General features: G+C 44.1%; 1 protein-coding gene across 1 annotated transcript in view; it reads right to left on the reverse strand.

Annotated features, from left to right (window-relative positions):
* TGFB2 (transforming growth factor beta 2) overlaps positions 1-22,660 on the reverse strand; it is an 83,550-nt gene that overhangs the window by 31,853 nt on the left and 29,037 nt on the right. The window lies entirely within an intron of this gene.

The raw sequence follows: 22,660 nt of genomic DNA on the forward strand, positions 1-22,660 counted from the left end.
TAATGGCAAGCAGTTTGCCCATGTATTTTTTTTCCTTGAAATTTTGGCACTCAAACACTCTGTTCTCTCCAGCTTCATGGACTGCATCTTTTTTGGCTTTGATAATTTGGTCTTTCACACACATAGGACCAAATACACCCTCTAGACAAGTTAGGGTGAGGACATTTGAATAAATATACACAGATACTGGCTATACCAGGCCAGTCTTAAAATTCTTTATTCGGCATAAATGTCCATTGGTGGGAAGGAATCCTAGCTAATGAAGAGAAAAATAATCAACCCAAATGCCTTCTGTTCTGAGCCATGAAAAATACAGAGATGCAGAAAGCCCACAGCAATTTCAAGTTCATGGGCTGCTAGAATTTTGCTGTTATTTTGTAGTAACCTGTCATTGCCTTTGAATATGCAACTTGAGGTTACCCCCAAACCAAAGCAAGTCCGAATTCTAACCCCATACTTCATATACAACACCGATTTATTAAGCACCTACACTGGGCAGGCCACCTGTTACAGGTACATTCCTACAGTATAGGTAGAATAGGTATATTTCTACAATACTCTTCCAAAATCTCCTGCAAACTTACTTTCATTATTCTGGAATGTTCCACCCAACTCTGGTGGCTCCATGATTTTCTACCTCCTCCTCAATTATGTCACTTCATTGCTACATAATCATTCATTTTTTTAAGGCTTCTTACAAATGTTTTTATTACTTCATTATTATGTTTGCTTATTTTGTTTCCCCATGAAATTTTAAGAATCTTGAGGACTAACCATATTTTCCAGGTGTTTCTTTTTCCCCATCTACCTAGGACAGGGCTCTGCACACATGGAGTTCACCAAATATCCACTGTTTACGAACCTGGTCATCAACAGGAGTCTTGAAAGACTCAGGCATCTGGCTATTGGCAAGACCAGCTTCTTATTAAACGAGTGAACCATCCTGCTGATCTTAAAATAGAAATAAGTACCTTTTGTGATTTCCTGGGAAATCCATGCCCTGACAATTACACTGAAAAAAAAAATGCTAGGAACACACCAACATTTCATCATCTTAAGAGCTCTGAACATTTTTCCCTCATAGAGGCTTTTCCCGATCCCTTTCCCATGTCCTGTGGCTGCTGGAAAGCAGCTCATGGGGAAGTGGTGAATTTCAAACCATGCTCTGCTCGATGACTGCTTCACAAAGGACTGTGTGAATTGAAGCTTTGTAGCTCAGAAGCCTCAGAAACAAAAACAAACAAGCAAGCAAACAAAACCCCCCAAATCTAAAGCACCCACGTTTCAGAGAAAAGAAGGTATTCATGTGGACATGGGGATGGCCCACTGCATCACTACCGTGAAGTACTTGGTGGACAGTTTCAGGCAGACAAACATTCACCCGGCCAGAAAGGTTTGGGGAGCCCCCTAGCTTAGCAATTTGCAAAGGTAGCTGCAAGAACAAACTGACCTTTCTCTCCACTGGAACGTGCCCAGCCCAGGTGATTGGACAGGCTTGTCCCATCCTGATCAGCTCAGCTGAAAACAGTCTGGGGGCCCAGGTAGAGAGGCCTGGAGAGGGCTGGGGCCAGGCCTCCTGGCTTCACACACTCTCTCGTTTGGCCAGAACCTTCCACAGGCCTAGTGGCTGCATTCAAGTTTGCATGGCCTCCCCATTAGACAGCAGAAGCTTCAAACATGCTTTGAAAGAGCATCCTGAAAGCGCAAAGTTGCTTCAGTGCATTTCCTGTCATTAGCAAGAGTAAACATCTCATTGGTTTTCTCCCTCTTATTGGAACCCCCTTCAGGCCTGTGTTACTTCCACAGATACCCATCATTCACACCCGCCAACCCCAACCTTATCCTTCCATCAAGTTTGTAAATCAGTGCTCTTGAGATTTATTTTTATTCTCTTTTGTGTTTATTAAACTTTGAACAATTTTTTTCCCTTTCTGGTCCTCTGCCCATAAACACACTTTCTTTTTATGGCTGCTTTGGACCAGGAGGTCAATTTTGTTTCTCCTTCTTCTAAGCAAATCATCCAATGATCCTGTCCTAGGCTTTCGAGCTTTGAAAGGGTGTTTGCAAATATTTACAGGAATCGCTTGCTAGTTAAGTACGTTGTTCTGCTCTGCTCCCTATACCCTGGCAAACAGCCCTCCTTCCTTCTGGCCATTATAACCATTTTGGCTGTTTCAACTGCCTGATAATACAAATCCACAGTTTTGGTTCTTACTTTATAAGTCGAAGCAGTTAACACAGGAGGTGAAATGGCAGCTGAGCATTCCCCACCAGCACGTCGGCTTTGGTCTTGTGACCACAGTGAAGGGACCAGGCCAGCAGGACACAGCAGCTTTTCCCACACCCCTGCTCCAGCACCCGAGAATGGGAGCTCACTGGATAATGACTGGTAACTAAAGAACTGACTACCACCTCTAATGGTCAGCCCCAGCTGTCCCTGGCTTCCCTCTGTTATGGGTCACCAGTCCCCTGCCTGGCTGAGGAACTTGAGCGACTTGCCAAATATCCTTACATTTGGGGGAAAAACTAAAAATCACAGCAAAGTGCCGGGGCCTAGCCTGTGACCCTGCCCTTACTTCATAAAGGCTTTTGGACACCTGGTGCAAAGAGCTCAACGTGGCCCCGCTACACCCAGCCTGGATGCTGAGGCTCGTTTCCTGGGCTCGGAGTGGCTGGGTAGGTAGTTAATGGCTTGGGCAGCCCTAATCCGCCCATCCAGCCTTGGAGGGATGTAGCTTTTGTTCTCCACCTTCTCCAAGAACTCATTTCCCCCTTTGGAATGGGACATGTCTCTAAAGGCCTCTGGAATTCCGATCCAGTTCCTACCCCATTGCCAGGTAGCTGGGGACTTGCGTTTGACCTTTGCTAACTTGCCCACTCTCATCCTAGTTGGCGCCCTCCTCTCGATGTCTGACCCACTTTTTTTGGTGCGGTCAGATGCACTTTCCTCTAGCCCTGAGGATTTCAGACCCAGGCTTGTTCTCATCCTCCCCTTCCCTGCCGCCCACTGTCCCCCGTGCCTTCCTCTCGTGGAAAAGCTTGCACATGGGACATTCCAGAATGCCACCCAGTGAGTGGTATTCCCCTCCCCTCAACCCTGGCCACACATCCCTGCTAAATCCCACTCGGGGGAACAGACAGAGGAAACAAAGAAAAGGAGGAAATCTAGCTACTGATTTACAAAGTAATCATGTACAGGATGCCTAAACCTGTGATAGCATAGGATCACAAGCTACTTTTATAAGCATTCTAGGTTGACTTGTCTTCTCTTCCAAATTATTTTATATATATATATATATATTTTTTTTTTTTTTTTTTTTTTTTTGCAGTACGTGGGCCTCTCACTGCTGTGGCCTCTCCCGTTGTGGAGCACAGGCTCAGTGGCCATGGCTCACGGGCCCAGCCGCTCCGCGGCATGTAGGATCTTCCCAGACCAGGGCACGAATCCGCGTCCCCTGCATCGGCAGGCAGACTCTCAACCACTGCGCCACCAGGGAAGCCCTCTTCCAAATTATTGATTGGCTCATTTGTCAATCATCTTCTCCTTGTGTTAGCACCCTACGGTCAGGAAGGTTCACTTAGAGTTCTTTGGTTCCCCATGGCCCAGGGATGGCTTCATGGGCATGTGACCAGGGTGGCGGTACCGGGTCCCAAGCTCAGAAGAGCCTCACACTGGAGTTTGATGCTTTGTGTCACCATCTTGAGACCCTTAATCATTTCACCTTTGAATTGAGGCTTCGTACGTGAAGTCTGATGGGACAACGGAGCACGTACAGGGGCATGGAGCCTCACTCATGTGCTGGGCCACCCCCCCCGTCACCTCCAGGCCTCCCCGGAATTGGCGCTCACCCCCCTGCCCCTCGCACCCAGGACAGCCGGCATCAGACGCCCACACCTGAACATCTCCAGGCAGGGCACGGGGGTGGCTGTTTCAGTTGAGGCTGGCAGCGTATTCAGAGGCTGCCCAGTGAGAGAAAGTGGCTAGTCCTTCCACAGTCACATACACTTATAGGATCCGAATGCAGTGGGACCTTTAAGGCCATTTGAATTTTAACCCCAAATCAAAAAGTCCTAGCTATGGGGCAACAGGGACATCAGTGGGCTTTTCTGAGCCTGTTTCTTCATCTATATAAGGAAGGAAATAATTTCCTATCTCATATGTATTGACTCAGGTTGTCAGTTCACACAAGCGAGCAGACAGAACATCAAGCACTGGGTCTCGCACAAATTTCCCCTCAGAAATGTCCCTTCCGGGCTTCCCTGGTGGTGCAGTGGTTGAGAGTCCGCCTGCTGATGCAGGGGACACGGGTTCGTGCCCCGGTCTGGGAAGATCCCACATGCCGCGGAGCGGCTGGGCCTGTGAGCCATGGCCGCTGAGCCTGCGCGTCCGGAGCCTGTGCTCCGCAACGGGAGAGACCACAACAGTGAGAGGCCCACAATAAAAAAAAAAAAAAAGTGTCCCTTCCTATCCCCCTTTCCAGCCTGCAACAGAGATGCTACATGGTTCTTGGGCCTTCCTTGAACGTCCCACCGAGAGAGAACACTCTCTTACCACCTAACTTAATTAGAAGAGAAGGAGCGGAAGCTGCTAAGTGTCCTGGGACAGTTTATAAATGACTCTGAACAGAAACCAAAGAAAAGTCTTACAACATCACCAATACATGAGGAGCTCTGACAGAAAGTGTAGATTTGGAGCCTGAAAGAAATACCCCAAGGATGTCCAGAGCTCAGCCTTTAGGGAGGCAAGGCTTCAATCATCTGTCCTGAATCTGGTAGCAGGTTGAGCTAGATGGCCACCCAGCTCACTTGCAGCTCTGCCATTTCATCATTCTCATTTTGATATTCTCCACGGATGGAGCCTCCAAAAAGTATTTTTTCTCCCCTAAATTTTACATTAGATGACTGTCCCTCACCACCTGCTTTAGAGTCACATGGGAGGCTTATGAATATGATTATCACCTGCCTCTATCCCAGACCTACTGTGTGAATCCCAGGTGATTCTGTTTTACTTCCAGATTTGATAACATCTGCCCTAGACAATGTCTAACCATAATGAACTTGGCCAGGCTTCCCTTCCCTTCAGTGTTAAGGACTGGTTAGGGATGAATAAAAAAATATGTCTATCCCACCATCCCCACCCTAAAAAAGAATGGCCTGGTCTCACTGCAGCCTCAGAATTTACTTCACAATCCCCTCTCATTTTCTAATAGTTTTATATGCTTCCTGTCTGCTAAGAAGCTGCTTTTCATCCCCATTTCACAGATTCAGAAATCAAGAGCAAGGAGAGTGAAATAACTCCTGGCTAAGGGCAAGGTGAAGCTGGCCTGTCAATCAAAATCTCTGGCTTTTCACCACAATATCCTGCCTTCCGTGCAAAAGAGTCCCCTGAGTCGAAGACATGAATCCCACCCCAGGCAGAAAGACCAACACCCTCACTGGAGCACTGTTGCAAAAACGGGCACAAAGAAGTAGCTCCTGCATAACTAGAGATCTGTTTGACCTTGCAGGAAAGCTCCAGAAACTTTAATGCAAGGCCCAGTATTTTCACTGATACTCCTTAAAAAAATGGCTCTGGTTTGGAGATCTGGAGCTTGTTCATGTGGAAGTTCCCCGCCAAGAGGCACTGTGCTAATACTAGGACTGCCCAGGATCATTTGGATGCCCATACAAGATGTGCCTGGTGCCTCTATCCTCAGTAGCATCCACTGGCTCTCATCCCCAAGCTCCTCAGACAAACAGAACAGACTCTTCATTCCCCTTTCCAGAAGAGACTGCACTTTTCCTACAGCTCTGCAGTAATTGGCGTGGACTTTTGACAGTGCTTAACGGGTGTAGTGGCCCCTCATTCCTGACATCCCCAGCTTTGAGGGAAGTAGTTTGGGGTTCATTAGACGTTCCTCAGAGAGCAGCAAGACAAGCAACCCGCCACATGATGGGAGGGCAAGAAATGAGCTGCTATTTGTATGTGCGCGGACACAGCCAGCAAGAAACCAAGACAATTGTGTTTGGGGGTTTTCTCAAATTTGTCTTGGCACACGGGAGATAGATTTGATTTCACTACCACATCCCAAACACTGCTGACATTCAAGTCACAGCAATTTAACACAAAGTGACTGAGGAATAAACAGCGCATCACCAGTGGTTTCTGATGTTCTCCCCGGCCATCCCTCCTATTAAATGTAACCCAGCACCGGAGCATCTGTGATGGAAAGTGGGTGTCTCCGAGCAGGGGACAGACCTAATGGGCTGCTGGCACTTGGGAGTCACTGTGTCAGCATCCGCTTATGTGACTTGGCCTTCATCTAACTGCTATTTGAGTCTATGCACACTGTCAGCGGGACCGTTTTGGCCCCTTCTTACACAAAACCAAAAAAAAAGTAAAATCACAGTGATGCTGGCCCACAGTGGTTGGTTTTCTTGAACTATGACAGACATGGTGTTTCTAGTGTCTACTCCAAAGTTTCCATCACCTTCATAAAAACCCCACTTATGTGGAGACACTTATTTTGTTTTGATTCTTCTATGTTTCTCATCGTGCTCAGGACTGTGTATGGAGAGGGCACCTGGACCCACTTTTGTGGGCAGGTGGACCACGAATGGGACATGTTCCTTTGGAATGATGTCACAGTGGGAGGCTGTCCTCTTGGTTGGACTAGGTGATTGAAGCCACTCTTCTCTGCCATCGTCTCATTCTTTAAAGCCCATACAACTCTCTTGGTTTCTTTTTTTCCTTTCTCTCTCCTTATTTTCTCTCCTTCCTTTGCTCCATTTTCTTTCTCTCTTTTCTTACTTCTCTTCAATCTGTGCTTCTTTTTCTCTAAAGAAAAGCTGGGGGGGGGGCTTCCCTGGTGGTGCAGTGGTTAAGAATCCACCTGTCAATGCAGGGGACATGGGTTCAAGCCCTGGTCCGGGAAGATCCCACATGCCACGGCGCAACTAAGACTGTGCACCACAAATGCTGAGCCTGTGCTCTAGAGCCCACGAGCCACAACTACTGAGCCTTTGAGCCACAACTACTGAGCCCATGAGCCACAACTACTGAAGCCTGCGCACCTAGAGCCCGTGCTCCACAACAAGAGAAGCCACCACAATGAGAAGCCCGCGCACCACAAGGAAGAGTAGCCCCTGCTCGCCACAACTAGAGAAAGCCCACACGCAGCAACAAAGACCCAACACAGCCAAAAATAAATAAATAAATTTTTTTTACATGTTAAAAAAAGGGGGAAGGGGCAAAATCGCCATGATTTTGGTCCACTAATGGCCTTTAAAGAGGCCAATGACCTCATGACATATTTATCCACACAGCTATTCTAGAACCCAGCAATGGCTCCCAACAAGGTCAACAGAAAGAAGGCAATATGCATCGATTCCACTAACAAGTTAAACTTGGAAAGGTAGGATCTCGCCCTTAATCTCTTAATGGATGAGAAGCACCCTTTATTTTTAATCTCTTTCTACAGATTGAGAAACGAGTAAAATCTTGCCAGACTTACACCAAACATTGCCAAAGTAAAGATGAAAATGTACCCTCTCGGACATTCTTGCTCACCGCTGCAGAGAGCCTTCTCAGCCCAGAACAGACAAATTTCAACATTCCCCTTTCCAGAAACTACTGCATGTTCCCTGCAGCTCCATGATGATTGGTGTGGACTGTCTGACATGCTTAATGGGTGTAGTGGCTCCTTATTAGCCTGAAAATCTTTCTCTAAGCTTTCTAAAATTATAGCAGTGATGCACGTAATGCTTATTGCGTGTCTTGTACCGGGATCTCGTCTCTGTGTTGTCTGTAAACTTCTTGCTTGTGGCCTAACTTCTTGGTCAAGCAATCACCTAATTACTTTGAGGCACTGTGCTGCTTTCCTGCTCTGCCCTGAAGCTCAACTAATAAGCAACAGGGCACACCCTGCTAGGATTGCAAGCTATTTACCAACTTCACCAAGTGGGACAGGCTATTATTGCTAATGTATTAAATTCATGACTTGGGAGTGAGTAAAGGTGAAGAGGAAGAGATGGTCTGGATTATCTAGTTTGAAAAGGAAAGCAAATACAGCTAACGTTCATTCTCTCTGAAACTCTTCATTGCACTTAGAAATGAGAACACATAAAGAGTTTGCCTGGCACCTATTATGTGCTCTCTCAGTGTTACTGGTATCGAATTCCTCTTACTGCAGTTTTCTCTATAAGACAAGACAAGACAGTCTCTCCCAGAACTCCTTCAGTGATGGAGAACTCAAACTTAGGCAGATTGACCTACTGCAGTCTCTGACAGCTCCGACTGTACAGAGTTCTTCCCTATCTTGGGCTGAGATCTGCTTACCTACAAGGTCTGCCTACTGGGTCTGTTTCTGTCACATAAGATGATTTACCCCCTTTCCAACTGACCCTACTCAGAAATTGTGAAGCCAAATCTCATGTCTCCCTACCCCCATCTCCTTTCTTTTCTAAGCAAACATTCCTATTTCCTTTTCTTATTTTTTGTGAGAGCCTTTTCCCTTCGTGGATGGTCTCCTCTTGGCTCCAATTTTAAAATCAGACCCTTAAATCTGAACATAATTCTCAAGGCAGGATAGAGTAGAACTATCACCTTCCTTCTTGTGGAACTTATACTTGTATTAATACATCCCAACTGTGAATGATTCTCATTCATTCTCATTCTCTCTCTCCCTCCCGACTACCCACCACACACACACACATTCTCTCTCTCTTTTTAACCTTTGTACTCGTATCATATTTTCTATGTGTTTTGAATGCATAATAAATGAGAAGTCTTGGGTCTTTTCCACACAGCCTGTTTTACAGATGTCATTATCTTATGTTTTATACCCTGAGGCTTTTTTGTGTGCAAATTTTACAATATACCCCAATCCGATATGTATTTATTTGATTTGACTCCTCTTTTCAAATATGCTGAGATGGATTTGATGTCTGATTTGGTGAACCTGAGCGTTCATTTCTTAAATAACATTGCAGAGGGCAGAGTCTGAAAATCAGAAATGTTGTTTATGCTGAATGCCAGTCCTGAACCTCAGCTAGAAAGATGGTAGGGAGTAAGAATTGCTTGAAAGGAATTTTTAGTTATCAGATATCTTTATTAGCACTTCAGTAGATGGTCATTCAGTACCTTAAAAAGAATACTAGAGTTTCAAAAGATGGTGCTTTCTTAGGGTTAGTAGATGTATTCATTAAGGGTGTGGACTCTTCCTCCATCCTGTTTGTACTGGCAACACAGCTATGGGCAATTAAGATATGGGAACATACAGGAATTATAGGAATCCAGATGAACTGTGGCATGACCGAGTTCTGGAATGGAGCCACAGGTGTTACGCTTGTTTTAAGAATTCATGTTTATTTGGGTGCTAAGCAGCTTTCTGTTCAAGGTCGGGACACCACTTGTGAGAGGAGAAAAAACAGTCTTTAAAGTAAGAATCTCCATGGCAAAACTAGACCACAGCTAAGTACTTTGAAATGTTTGAGTGTATCTTATTTTTATTTAATTATCTGAGAGCAAGCCCTACCCTTTAGTTTCAGTCTCATGACTTTGGTGTACAACATGTACAAATTTTCCTCTGCTCTTAGGGCCACTGGGAGAGAAAACTGACTAAATAGTAGCAGCCAGGACATCCAAAGAGTGAGTCCAACTGGTCCCAAGTTACTTTACACCCCAGCAAAGGAAGAAGGCACTGTCATTTTTGAAAATGGAAGGAGAATTCTTAAGGAAAAAAAAAAAAAAGAGTTTCTCCTCTTTGGGGAAGCTTCAGCTCTGTCTTACAGCTCTCTCTCTCTCTCTCTCTATTATCTTTTGAAGGCTTCAGAAGCCTTAGTGGCAGGGGTCAAAATTCAGGTGCTTTCTGAAGCTTTCCCCACTCTCTTTTCTCACCGGCAGTTGTGTAGATGGCACAGGACAAATGCCTTTGTTTAGTTACAAGCCAATGGCTCTCCTACGCTTCTTAAAAAGCATTTACTAAGTCCCCTTTAAAGAAGAGCTCTTTGAATAAGCCAGTACTTCTTAAATATGTTAGAGTGAAAGCAAATAGAACTCCCAGGGCACCATAGTGATATATACACACATGCATAACCAGAATTTAAAAAGCAGCAAACTAAGGTAGAGAGATGGGACCTTTCTACAACACCAGTGTGGGGTTTACCTGCATGTACTCGGGGAATACTGCAGGTATGCCCTAAAATCAGGGGAATAACTTTCACCAGGTTGGGGTGCGTCTGTTATGTGCTTGACACACCATATTCTGTTTCTTGTCATATTACATTGGTTTCATTAGACTGTTTTTAAAGCCCAGACAACACATCAGAAAGATTTCCCCATGTCAGAAAAGTGGGAAAATAGTCAGTTCCATAATCTCATCTGAATAAATTAACTGAGCTTTTGTGTGTGCAAGGGAAGGAAGGTTACCAATGAAGAACACTGTACAACAGAGCACCCATGAGACATGGTCCTGAGGACAGTTGCTGCCAGAGGAGGTTTGACAAGGGAAACTCGGTAACTCCTCTCAATTCCTTCAAGGGCTCTTAGACACCCCAAGAATTCTCCTTAGCAGGGAGCAAGTCCTGTGGCTGCCTGGCTATACCACTGGACTGGAGATCCCTGAGGGCCAGGAAGAGATCTGCGCACATCTATTTCACCCATCAGAGAGCTCCTTTTTAGACCCTCCTGACCAGGCCACCCATTGGACTGACACTTGTAGGAGCGACCCTGGGAACACTGGCTCTATATTGGAGAAAGAAGCCTTTGTAAGTCTCACAAGTACAGGGGCTGAATCATTCATCTTCTCTCTCCCCAAGGCCTCCTAGTACATAGTAAGTGCTCAATAACTATCACAAAGGAAAAGAAGATTAATTCTTTGCTCAAACAGCTAAATCATATGATGAGGACCAGTGTAAATCACAAGGCCTGACATCTTCCTAGGATTTTAATGCCTCACAATGTACTTTCACATACATTACTTCATCTGAGCCTGGTAACTCCTAGGTAGTGTTATCTCCATTCTACTGTTGAGGAAACCATAGTTCAGAAGCCAAATGGTTTTATTTAAATGAGTCTGGGGACTTCTTAGTGCAAACCTCTGACACCAGGCTCGGGACCTACCCTTCCTGTAAGATATAAAGCAGCTGACAGAGCAAGCAACACAATCTCTTAGACTGGGCATCCTCAAGTGAAGACTGGGAAGACCAATTCTGAGATCTTCGTGGTATTCCGACTTGAAGAGATACAGCAACGCTAAAATAAACACTGTCTTTCCACTGGCTCTGATGCTCTGGTGAGAGCGGTTTTCATTGTTATTGTGAATAGCTATTCTAGTGCCAAGGGCAGAAGCATCTTCCTGTAAATGCCCAGCAGCCTGAGAGGGATGGCGCTTAGAAGGGACCAAGATGGAGAAGTGATTTATGCTCAGGCAGCTACCTTGGGAATCACGACATTCAGTGATCTTCCCTGGAACTGGTACTTTGGGAATGACGCCAAGAGAGATTCAAGAGAGAAGGAGGGAGCAGATTCCCCCATGTTTCAGCGGGAGATTAAGATGTCTTCAGGCCATCTCTTTCTTCCACGGTGGGTAAGGGGGAGACTGGACCACAGGCAGCCACAACAGTGGGCATAAGAAAGACTCAGAGGGACTTCCCTGGCGGTCAAGTGGTTAGGACTCCATGTTTCCACTGCAGGGGGCATGGGTTCAATCCCTGGCCGGGGAACTAAGATCTCACAAGCCGCGCGGCTCAGCCAAAAATAAAAATTACAAAAGCAATTAAAAAAATAAAAAAGAAGAAGAAAGACTCAGAGATGTTTTTTGACCCTCAGCCTCAATGACAAAATCACTTTTTGGTGTATAAAGTGAGTCCACAATTGCCCAGACGTTTACTGCACTTTTAAAATTTTCCCTCTGGATGTAGGGGATCAGCTGTAACCTCTCCTCCCTCAAGATGGCTTCACAGAAGTCATTCTGCCTTGAACAGGCAATCAGTGCAGCCCAAACACAGATGGACTTTTATAAACACCAGCTGATCCCTTTGCTTCCTTCTTTTTTTTGAAACCAATGGCTATACATTAATTACTCCTTGTTCATTGTAAGAAGGAAGCTGAGGGGCCCTCAGAGACAAATATGTGTTCTCCATAGCTCTACTATAATCATACACACATCTAAGCTCATGTTCATGGCTCTGTGGGCGCCTGGGATCCTCTAACTACAGCTTCTAATCTTGCAGAGGACAGAAACATGGCCTTGCTCCTGGTGGGTCTCCCAGGCTGCTTTGTTTCCATGAAGGGTAACACTGATGGGGAGAATGATGGGGGTTGGTGGTGCACATACAGACACACGAACTTCGCAGCGTGTTCAGCAACATAACATATTCCAGAGAAGGATCCAAGAATCCTAAAAGCATTTTACGAGTCTAATATAGAGAGAGACAACACAGAGTCAGTCCTATTTCCCCAGCCTGCAATCAAACCAGCTTTTCTCACAAGTCTAGTGTGAATGAAGGGAAGCAAAGAGTGCAGGTGACAACAGGTCTCGGGTGGTGGCCATTTAGACGGTGGAGGGATTTAAAAGGTACAATATGGATCTATTTCTGCATTGCAAATAAGTTCATCTGTACCACTTTTCTAGATTCCACATATAAGTGATAATATACGATGTTTGTCTTTCTCTTTCTGACTTACTTCACTCTGTATGACAAGCTTTAGGTCCATCCATGTCTCTGCCAATGACATTATTTCATTCCTTTTTATGGCTGAGTAATATTCCATTGTATATATGTACCACATCTTCTTTATCCATTCATCTGTTGATGGACATTTAGCTTGCTTCCATGTCCTGGCTACTGTAAATAGTGCTGCAATGAACATCGGGGTGCATGTGTGTTTTTGAATTATGGTTATCTCTGGATATATGCCCAGGAGTGGGAATGCTGGGTCATATGGTAGCTCTATTTTTAGTTTTTTAAGGAACCTCCGTACTGTTCTCTATAGTGGCTGCACCAACTTACATTCCCACCAACAGTGTAGGAGGGTTCCCTTTTCTCCACACCCTCTCCAGCATTTATTGTTTGTAGATTTTTTGATCATGGCCATTCTGACCAGCATGAGGTGATATCTCACTGTAGTTTTGATTTGCAAAAGGAGTAGTTATATGTATCTGTGTAACTGATTCACTTTGCTATACAGCACAAACTAATACAACATTGTAAAGCAACTATAATCAAAAAAAAATTAGAAGACTAAAAGGCAAAAAATAAAAAATAAAATAAAATGCACAATATGGGAGGGGCTTGTCAGATGCCAGCCTGAAGAGGGCAGGGTAGTACGATCTCTTGGTACTTCTCACTATGGGGCATCAGCGACCTCTCCAGGACTCAGTTTCCTCATGTCTAAAAGGATGTTGGGCTTGGACTAGACTCTAAGGCTGGGAGAGTCACTGGCTACTCTTGAGGTTACGGGGATTCAAGATTAATAAGCTTGGCCTGCCCTTTCTAGCAACACAGACACCGTGGTACAAAGCAAGCCCACTTTTATTCTCAGCCATCCTTTTCTCTCTCATAAACTCTAACCTATGAAAAGTCTTGGACAATTTTCAAATAAAGAGACAACTTCAAGACGTATCTTGTTTTGCCCCCTGTGACACCAACTTACATTTCTAGCTTCACGGGCATGTCACCATCTCTGCTGCCATGTCCCCTCCCCCTGACACCCACCACAGTGGACTCTGCCCGAAGCCTGAAATGCACCATATGACTTCCAATCTCCAAACATGCCAAGTGCTGACATACCACCACGCCCATGCCACGTGAATCCTTCACCTAGAAACTGCTTCTTTACATTTGGCAAATTCTACTCATTCTTGAAGGTCCAGCCCAGTTTCCCCTCTTATCAGAAGAATTTCCAGCTCTTCCAGAGCAGAAGCAATCTCTCCCTTCTTTGGGCCGGACAACAATTAGCCTATTGTGTATGATAGCTCTGTCTTTAGATGTTTACCTGACAGATGACAGCATGAGAGCAAGGACTCAGATTCATTTACCTTTAATGTGTGATAATACCAACTCTTGCCTCTAAGAATCGCTCTAAGGGTTAACTAAGGCAATGACTATGAACACAGTGAGTGCTCAAGAAATGTAAGCTTATATTATTAACAGACCACTGAGAGTAAAAGACGAAAGGCTGCACCCTACTCTCAGAGCCCCATGCCAGGAAGACTCTCCTAACCAGGAACAAAGAAAAGGTCACATATGTCCAAACAGCAGGGGTACCTGAAACCCTGTGGATGGCAGGAATTTTCTCTGCCTTTAAGAGAATGCCATTTGCAGCAACATGAATAGACCTAGAGATTATCATACTAAGTGAAGGAAACCAGACAAAGACAAACATCATATGATATCCCTTATATGTGGAATCTAAAAAAAAATGATACAAATGAACTTATTTACAAAACAGAAACAGACTCACAGACTTTGAACACAAACTTGTGGTTATCAAAGGGGAAAGGTGGTCAGAGAGGGATAAATTAGGAGTTCGGGATTAACATATGCACACTAACTATATATAAAATAGATCCTCAACAAGGACCTACTGTAGAGCACAGGAAAATCTACTCAATATTCTGTAATAACCTATATGGGAAAAGAATCTGAAAAAGAATGGATATGTGTATATATACTATAACTGGATCACTTTGCTGGACACCTGAAACTAACACAACATGGTAAATCAACTCTACTCCAATCTAAAATAAACATTAAATTTTTAAAAATAAAATAAAATTGCTACACATTCCTGCCCTCCACCGCTCCACCCCACCCCCCCCAAAAAAAGCCTGCACCTACTCTCAGAGTCCTATGCCAGGAAGACTCTCCTAACCAGGAATGAAGAAAAGGTCACATACGTCAAAACTGCAGCAGTATTTGAAACTCTGTGGATGGGAGACGCTTTCTCTGCCTTTACAGAGTCAAACCAGTCAGGACAGTCCTTGGCTCCGCCTCTGCTCCTCAGTTTATAACTATCAATATCAGGAACCTATGAGCACACGTGAGCCCAATTCAACAGGACACGTCTTAGAAAACCACTCTGGGGTCACTAGATTTGTAGACCCACTGCCTCACTCACATAAAACCAGGTGTAAAAGGAAACTTCAAGTGATTTTACTATTAAAGGTACCCAGATTTACAGGCAATTTACAACATGCTTTCTTGGATATAATCTCATTTTTGTTGTTGTTGTTTTTTGTTTTTTGCGGTATGCGGGCCTCTCACTGCTGTGGTCTCTCCCATTGTGGAGCACAGGCTCCAGACGTGCAGGCTCAGTGGCCGTGGCTCACGGGCCCAGCCGCTCCGCGGCATGTGGGATCTTCCCGGACCGGGGCACGAACCCGTGTCCTCTGCATTGGCAGGCGGACTCTCAACCACTGCGCCACCAGGGAAGCCCAATCTCATTTTTAACCTTAATGGCATCTCATGTATACGCTCTTGTACAATTGTTGTCTTATTGACAGCATCTGCTATGAGCTAGATAATTCCCACCGCCCACCACCTGTTGTACACATGAACAGACTGAGGGTTAGAGCAGGCAAGTCACTTGTGCGTGCAGCTAGAACAGAGAAGTGGCTGGTCTGCTTCTTCTCCTTGGTTCCTTATAAGTCAAGCATACGTTTTGCGTGTGATTTTCTAGCTCTTGATCCAATATTGTCTGTTGCAGCTAAGTGAGGAGACTGGTCTTTGTCCTGACATGTGGTTGTGCTAGAACCCTTCTGTAAAAAACTCCCAAACCTCATGGTTAAAGGGATGAAGGGTTTACACACAGGACTATCACTTCTTGGTAAGAATTCCCATTTACCTCTGAAGCTGTGTTGTCTTGAACCTCTCTGTGCCTTGGGAGCTGGTGACCACTTGACAGGGCTCTGGTCAGGCTCAAATATGATGATGTATGTGAACGGGCTTTGTTAAATGCAAAGGGATTCATACATGCAAGGTGGCATGACTGTATTTACACTTATTCTTTTTTAATATCTTTTTAAATTGAAGTATAATTGACCTACAATTTTATATTAGTTGCAGGTGCACAACATAGTGATTCAACATTTTTATACATTGCAAAATAATCACCATGATAAGTCTCATTACCACCTGTCACCACACAAAGTTATAATATAATTGACAATATTCCCTATGCTGTAAATTAATATCCCATGACTTATTTATTTTAAAACTGGTAGTCTGTACCTCTTGGTCTTCCTCACCTATTTCACTTATCTCCCCACCCTTCTCCCCTATGGCAACCACCTGTTTGTTCTCTGAATCTATGAGTCAGTTTCTGTTTCATTGTTTGCTCATTGGTTTTGTTTTTTAGTGAAATTATATGGTATTTGTCTTTGTCTGTCTGACTTATTTCACTTAGCATAATACGCTCTAGGTCCATCCATGTTGTCACAAATGGCAAGGTTTCATTCTTTTGGTGTCTGAGTAACATTCCATTGTATATATACCACATCATCTTTTTCTGTTCATCTGTCAATAAACAACTAGGTTGCCTCCTTATCTTGGCTATTGTGAATAATGTTGCAATAAACACAGAGGTGCATCTATTTTTTCAAATTAATGTTTTTGTTTTCTTCAGCTGAATACCCAGAAGTGAAGTTGCTGGATTATACAGTAGTTTTATTTTTAATTTTTTGAGGAATCTCCATACTGTTTTCTATACTGACTGCACCAATTTACACTCCCACCAACAGTGCACAAGGGTTCCCTTTTCTCCACATCCTTGTCTACACTTGTTATTTGCTGTCTTTTTGATGATAGCCATTCTGACACTGTCACTGAAGAAGAATGTACTAGCCACACTTCCCCAGAGGTCACTCAAAGACAACAAGCATTTGCTGACACAAGCTCATCTAATCCCCCGGAAACAACTTTTGAGGTTGACCTCCGACTTTGCAAGATAAGGACACCAAGGCTCAGAGTTAGTGATCAGAAAACACTGGTAAGTGGATTATCAGACTCAAATCCTGACTCCCAACAGGTGTTCTTCCCACTCATCACATTGCCTCAGACTTAAGAAGGGTCCATTAAGGTTACAGTGCACAGAATTTGAGCCACTCTCGGGGGGCTGTGAGATCACGGTGTCATCAGTCCTATGAGCCATACCTGCCCGGGACCTCAACATGCACATGGGCAGCCTCCGAAACACCTGTAGCCAACCCTCATCTGTTTCCCTGGCTTCCCTGAACCCCCTACAGGTCATCCTCCAAGCTGAGTTTTAACCAATAGATTTGAGTTTTGCCTTCTCTCCCTTTGTGGCCAGACCCTAGGCATGTGAAGGACTGTCCACGGCCCCGAGCTTAAGGAAGAATAAGGTGAAGCAAATGCATGGTAAATCCACTGCCTGGAAAGTCTGCCTCGCAATATGTAATATGCCAATAATAACAGCAGCAGCTCAGAGTCCTACCTGCATTATCTCATCTAAGCCTCACAAAGACTTGACAAGGTAGACACTCTTTTCATTCCCATTTTGCAGACAAGGAGACTAAGGCTTAGGAGGATTACATAATTTATCTAAGGTCACATAACCAGTAAGTGGCGGTGCCAGAGTGAAAGTGACTTATCAATACAATGGACTACTTTTAGCACTTCACTTCATAAGGTAAGATGAACCCATTTATACACAGTCTTGTTTATAACACATAGTAGAGTATTTAACGTACTTACTTTTCTCAGCTTGGCAAATAGACCACACACCTGCTAATGCCTTTTCCATGTCAAGTTATCCTGACTCTATTCCAACATACATAGCAATTTAAATTACCTACGTCAAAAAGATGATAACTTCTAACCCTATAAGATAATAAATGACAATACACTCTCACTAAAAATAAGACACATACCCAATGCATTCAAAACGCTTACGCTACGTAATTCCTTTTTTTTTTCTTTTTTTGAAAATGAATCAAGATGTTCTCGAGGAAGAGGGGGGAAAACCCCTGTGAATTACTTTATATTATTTAAATAAACCTTAAATAAACTTTCCCTATATCTCATCTCTACAGAACTGTCACCCCACCACAAAATCGCCATGCATGACTGAAGGAAAGGGTGGAGGAAAGGCATTCTTGTGCCATTTCACAATTTTTGGGAGGCACCAGAATGTGGTACTTCTTGGTCAGTGTGTGTTTACGCTCTACCTTTTTAGGTTGGGAAATCCAAAGGCAACATTTCTTACTTGCAAATGTGTTTCATGGAAAGTTCTTCAGAAGTTTGTGGTTAATTTTGTTGCGACTTCTAACTCCTTGAAACCTGACTCATAGCACATATCACCAAATCTGGCGAATCCTCTGACAGGTAGCTGTGTTAAAATTCTTTGGTAAAAAAAACTCCCAGACATCATGGTTAAAGGAATAAACGGTGTATGCAAGGGTTGCCACTTCTTAGTAAGAATTCCTACCTCCTCTAAAGCCAATAGGAGCCTGTGTGACACTGAAAGCCTGTGACTCCCTCCCCACCCCCATGTCACCTGCTTTCCCATCAAACAGAAAAGGGACCTCTGAAGGGCAAAAGAGCAATCTTGTTACTGCATTTCAAAATGTTCTTGTGTTTTTCTTAATGTAGATTCATATTTACAGTAGATGATACACTTTTTTAAAAAGGCACATGCTTTCCCACCTTGCAGTTTCAACTTTCCTAAAAGATCACTTACAAACCCTAGGAGGATTATACAGCCACAAAACAGCAGTTCGATATCCTGTCTAAATGTGGGTGCATCTGTGCTGCTAGGCTTCCCATTAAACCCTCTGTTTAGATCATAAATCCAGCTCCACAGCTCTCCTGTAATATCCCAGGGCAGAATCCCCAAGTTTGAGGCTCTATCACATAGTTTTCTTTCCTCCTGATTGGGAATTGCCTTTCCTTTTGCATTTTATTTCTCCTGAGACTTTTCCTAAACATGCAGTGTTTGATTAAAAAACCCAGTTATGGGAGGGGGAAGGGTAAGCTGTGACAAAGTGAGAGAGTGGCATGGACATATATACACTACCAAATGTAAAACAGAGAGCTAGTGGGAAGCAGACGTATAGCACAGGGAGATCAGCTTGGTGCTTTGTGACCGCCTGGAGGGGTGGGATAGGGAGGGTGGGAGGAAGGGAGATGCAAGAGGGAAGGGATATGGGAACAGATGTATATGTATAACTGATTCACTTTGTTATAAAGTAGAAACTAATACACCATTGTGAAGCAATTATACTCCAATAAAGATGTTAAAAAAAAAAAACCCAGTTATCTCTGAGAAGACTCTAAAAACAATTTCCAGTAGGCTTGTGTCATCTGACAACCTCCTCGCCCCCATAAATATTTATTTGCAAAACTGAGATGAGGGATTAAAAGAGAAAGAGCACATCATAGCTCCATATAGCACCAGACCTTGGAAAGCAAAGCCCGTTCAAGACCTGTGTTCCTGAGGAAACTAGAGATGGTATTTGAAGACGATCTTAGCATTATATTGGGAGCAGAAGTTGGGAACTTTCATCCTCCTTTTCCTAATCCTGACTCCTTTCCCTAAACACTGGCTGTTTCACTGCAGGCAAGTTACTCCACTCTCTTCTGCTTCAAGATTGTGTCGAAGGTATATTTTTGTCAAAACTCATCAAGTTGCACACTTAAGAGCTGTGCATTTTGCTGTATGTAAATAGTACATCCATTAAGAATGGGGAGTGCTTGCTTCGGCACCACATGTACTAAAATTGGAATATGACACAGAGAAGATTAGCATGGCCCCTGTGCAAGGATGACACACAAATTCGTGAAGCGTTCTGTATTTTTGGGTGGGAGAGGTTTGGATTAGGAGTTTGGGATTAGTAGACGCAAACTATTATACATGAAATGGATAAAAAACAAGGTCCTACTGTATAGCACAGGGAAATAAATTCAATATCCTATGATAGACCATAATGGAAAAGAATATGAAAATGAACATATATGTATAACTGAATCACTTTGCTGTACACCAGAAACTAACACAACGTTGTAAATCAACTATACTTCAATTTTAAAAAAAAACTAAAAAAAATGGGAAAAAAAAGAAATTAGAAGGATGAAAATGCGTATAAATATTTAAAAAATAATATCATTATGTAAGGTCCTACAAAGAAATACTAGTCCCAGGCAGTTATACAAAGGAATCTCACTAGACTTTTAGGAAACATATCATTCCAATCTATGCAAACTATCCCAGAGAAAGAAATGGGGAGATACCCCAACTCACTTACACAGGCAGTATAACCGTGATACCAAAACGGTATCAGAAAAGGGAATGTATAGACCAAATCCACTCATGGAACAAAACCCACTCAACAGAATAGTAGCATAACCAAGGTCTGTTGTATTTATACCCCCCCCCCAAAAAAAAGAAATTGAAATGATGGAAAATCATCCTTTGGATTCAGTTCCTGTGACCAAATGTCCAACACAGGACACAGTGGCACTGTGAAGCCAGTAGAGAAAAACTCTGAACTTCCGCAGAGAAAAAAACCTGCCTACCTACTTCAATGTAGAAGTGAAACCAAGGGCTTAAAACTAGTCCCCTCATCGGTTTCGCGAGAGCCGGCGCCTCGGAATCAGGGGCCCGGCCCCGAGTCTGGATGCGGATCTTGGAGCAACTTTCTCTGTGCTGGGGTGACTGTTCTTCCACTGACAACACTCACCAGAGAACTTCATTGTACACCTTTGCTTTTATAATTTTCCACCTTCGGCTAAAAGTACTGCTTTTGGGGTGAGATTCAACCAAAGCATCCTCCCCCAAAGCAAAGGGAGCAGTAGCGAATAAGGGCTCTTGCAAGGTGCCTCCAGGCGAGCTGCCTCTTCCGTTTTTATATCTCCAGCCTCATCGGAAGACAGCCCTGAGCACTTCGGGTGCGGCCAGGGGGCTGCTTCCAATGCTCTGGCTTCATTTTCACACGAACACTCCGCCAAAAAAAGAAAAAGAGCAAAATGACAGCTGTGTCGAGGGTCCCGGTGGCAACCCCCATCCGGGAAGAGCAGAAAGAACTAGAGGCAGTTTTCACCGTCTCCTTTTCCTGACCTTGGGGATCTTGTCACCATTTACCCGTTGGATGAAGTGATGATGAAAGTAAAGTATGGTTCATTACACATGTGCTGATCTGGCAACCGCTGATCTCTTCAACTTGAAAATGGTTCTCACCTGCTCCAGCCTACGACTGCCCCACTGTGTGTACATGGACACACACACACACACCCACACACAGTAACAATATGTCATTTACTAGCTCTGTTTATTGACATACAGGGTTCAGTACAGACTGTCTGGAACTCGGCCTCCAGGCCCTTCTCAAAATTTAGGAACACCGCAGAGAGCTGCTCTTGTCCAGAGTTTTAGGATGGGGTTTTGTTTGTAATCTTGGCGCTGTAACACGAGGAGATTTAAGGTTTGGGACTCAGCAGACCCAGATTCTGCTTTGGCTTTGCCACGTAAAAGCTGGACCTGGGCACATCTCTTAACCTTTCTAGGCCTCAGTTTCCTCATCTGTAAAATGTGCGGGACACCTTCCTGGCAAGGAGGTTGGGAAGGTCAGAGGAAATGAAAATCAAGAGAGGCTACAGGGAACGATTCAGCCCCACTTGGCCACCATCACCCTTTGCTCTAAACCAGCTTTACTAATGTAAAAGTAAAGATAGGCCTTGGAACAGAGCTAGCTATATGGCAATCCAGTTAATTCTCTAAACCGCACTTTGCCCGTCTCTAAAATGGGGACAAGACAGCATCTATCGCCTAGAGATGTGAGGATAAACTAGGACTGTGAAAGCAAAAGCACTCAGCACTGTGAGTTTGACGGGTACCCCAACGTCATAGCTTCTGTTATTTTTTCCTAGATTCCCAGTTGCCAGCAAAAGGGCTTGTTTCTGGCAGACCTCTGTTCATCTTCCCAGCTCCCTGGTCATTCAGGGATGCCTCTGCACACGGAGCTCCCTTCCCAGCAGCTGCAGGCTCCCCAACTCAGGGCAGCTCTGCTCTTCATCTCCAGATGAAGTGAAAATCTGGTAAATATTACACTTACAAGGTAACAGGTCTGGAATGCTCGGCATCCCAGGCGGAGCACAGTTGCTTCCTGGCATCCAGATACATATAGGCTGCAGCCCAGGGCCAAGCTACATTTGGCTGCTTTGTGCCATTCAAATAAAGATATTAAAAATCCTCCAACTCTGTCAACATTTGTACTGTTTGCTAATCAAAGGGGTTCGTTTAAGAAAGTCACCTGACGAGAACTTGGCATGTTGACTGCTCTTCTCAGTTTAGACCCGAAGGAGCACTGCGTGTATACGTACCGCATTGGTTTCTCATATATAAATGGTTTCTATATTTTACGCCAGGTGGACTCTACTTTCAGAGTGTACTGCCTTTCCCCAAACAAACAGGCCTAAGCGGTTTTCATTCTGGAGTTATGCCCTTAACCATTACACCACGTTGCTCCTTCTGTGTCACGTGATCAGCTCAAACTTCAATCCACAGGAGTGAGTAATGGTGACAGCGACAGCGACAAATACGGGAGGTGGGGCACCTTGGCTCTTCCACTTATTAGCTATTGATCTTGGGAGTGATTTAATCTATCTCTGTGCCTTGGTTTCCTCCTATGTGAAATGGAAAAAAATAATAATGCCTATCCAT

The sequence above is a fragment of the Mesoplodon mirus genome (genome assembly GCF_964341445.2).
Source record: "Mesoplodon mirus genome assembly, chromosome: 3".
NCBI classification, from domain to species: domain Eukaryota; kingdom Metazoa; phylum Chordata; class Mammalia; order Artiodactyla; family Ziphiidae; genus Mesoplodon; species Mesoplodon mirus.